We start from the raw sequence: 2,813 nt of genomic DNA, 5'->3' as shown, positions 1-2,813 counted from the left end.
GGTCATTGCCCTGAAATGTCTCAATGAGTATAAAAAGGTTTCTAAATTATCAATAGTCTCATAAAACATTTTTCTTTTCCTTTCAATTTACCTGAATTGTCACTTTTTATCATTCCCAAGTCATTAAAAACAACAGCCGTCTACTAATTGTTGTTTACTGTGGTTAACTCAGTCTGTCGTTTACAGTGTTTTTCGCGAGATCACTCTTTTTGAGTTTTATTTAATTATCCAATTATGTTAACGTTAACAAGATTGTAAAAGGTAAATACTTTAACAACTTAAAAGTAAAAAAAACACTATTTCTAGGCAATAAGAAAATGACGTACAAAATAATTTCCGTCGTACAACATTTTTGCTAGTCAAAACATGTGTATAAATAAAAACGTTTTATAAAGTGTCAGTACTTATAAAAGTTAAAGAAAATATTTACATGTATTGTCCGCACAAGACCCGGACATAAATAAATAAATAAACAAACAAACAGACAAAAAAAAACAAATAAATAAATAAATATAGGGTAGAAAATTTAAAACAAAATTGTTGTGACTAGTAATGCATAATAGGGTATTAAATATTTTAGATAGAACACACATTTTTGTGACAAATTCTTCAAAAATAAACATTTAAGATTGCGTTTGCTTTTATACACATAACTTATAAATACATTTACTTTTCTTTATCAATCATGCATAACAGAATGATTTCTATCTTCTTGTTCATATTTATAGTTAGGACATTGCCCCTCTAGACAAAAACACTTAATCAAGATGTTTCTATATTACATCTACGTCAGTCATTTAATAATTAATTAATTGACTAATAAATGTTTCCTTTTACATTTTGATTCCGGGAAAAACAAACATGATACTTTTACTTTGTAAAATATCACAGATTGATTTGCTTTGAAAGGTTGATAGTACAAAATAAAAGATATTTTTGGGCGATTATCAGGTCAATCAAAGTAATATACATTATTAACACTACATATTTTTATCATTTTGGTAAATAATTTCGTTCAAAAGTAAGATTATCTATTAAAGAAACCGATGCTTATAACATGTATAACAATTATTATTGGATGCTACTTTCCTATACCTGTATCATTGGTTTTTTAATGGGTGCAATGCCTAATTATATGGCAAAAATGAAACAAAGAAGCAACCTTTTGATGAATGAAATGTATTAACTTAATTTAATGTAAAATTCTGTTTATCCACATAGCTTCAACTATAAGGCCACTCTGTTTGAACGGAAAGAGTGGATTTGTTGAGAGGAGGCGCGGATGGTAATAGGTGAAAATAATAATAATAAAAAAACAGTACATAAACACAATTCGAACATTTTAAACACTCGTCTTTACCAATCTAACATTTAAGGGCATGTTATATATGATATATATCAAATAGAGAAAAATAGAATCACTAAAGAAAGCACAACCGGGCAAAATTGTAAATGTTGTAGGCTCGGTTTGATTGAGCCTGTTCATGGACGGTACTGGAAAGTGCAAGTTACCATCCACGCCCCTTAGCACCGGCTTAAGCAGAAGTCAACATTTAAACACAAAAAAATGGTGGAATTTTGAATTTAAAAACATCCGCAGATGTGTTCATACTGCGGATATCATAGAACATTAAATGTGACACAGTGGTGTCATTCCATGAAAAGCGGCGTATGGTCAAAGAATGTGAGTGCCCTAAACGAGAAAACAATGGGCGGAACTAAATAAAATTGAATTTTGAAAAGTGATCTGTGGTTATGAAGCCTGCATATCACAGACAAGACGTCAAAAGACAAATTTAGAATGCAGGCAACATTCCAAGGGGGGGGGGTTAACAGTATTAGATTAGGAATTCTGGAACCACCCAAGTTGAAAAGGGCCAAATACAAGAAACTAAAAATACCATTTATTAAAATGTATACACAACAATTATGTCATGCCGAACGATCTTCAAGGATCGAATATATAACATCACTGATTAAATGTACGAGGAAACATTTTACAGTCACCACACGGCACAAATAACACGAATATGACAATAAAATAGAGACAAATCATCAAACATTATGTAGTTATTACTCTTTATCATTCTTTATTGGAATGGTTTATTCAGAATCCTACATGATTGGGAGAAAAAGGTTCAAATTAGGAAATCCACAAAACGATAAACACTTTAAAGTGGGCCTTTTATTATTTGTGTTACTGTAAAAAAAATATGAAATGGATTGACTTTGTTTGTTCGTGAATGAATCATGTTATCATTATAAACTGATTATGGAATTCAAATGTTTGTTTAAACACATCAGTCATCTTATCAAGTACTTTTTCCAAGAGACACAACCTATGGACATTCAAAACAATATCATGATAAGATGGAGTGAATTGAAAGCTTACAGTTCATTTTACGTCTCTCAAATACAAAGAATAAATAATAAAATACAAAACAGAAATTTCATTACACTGGAAAAATATAATAACTAGAATATATTCATCAATTGCGACAGAGCTGTTTATGTTACAGCATTTACACATTTAGGAAAAGTTATTTATTCATAAACGATATACAACAGAGAATCAAAGTACCATGGTTTTATGGTGTTAAACCGGAAGGTTCTTGTTTTTCTTGTGATTCATTCACGTTTTGTCTTGCCCAATAATAGTTGCTAAGGTATAACTGCAACAATACATAAACGCTCTACATGTTTCAACTAAGTATATGTTTGTAAAGCAACATTTAAAGACATACACAAATCTAACATTTCCAAATACTGATAATTGCTATTCAGTCCAATAAATGTAAGTATCAAATTTGACC

This window comes from Ruditapes philippinarum, unplaced genomic scaffold (assembly GCF_026571515.1).
Source record: "Ruditapes philippinarum isolate M1 unplaced genomic scaffold, ASM2657151v2 ctg376_1_1_1_1, whole genome shotgun sequence".
Classification (NCBI taxonomy): Eukaryota; Metazoa; Mollusca; class Bivalvia; order Venerida; family Veneridae; genus Ruditapes; species Ruditapes philippinarum.
The sequence above is the reverse complement of the archived record's forward strand: the minus strand, read 5'-3'. Positions refer to the sequence as shown.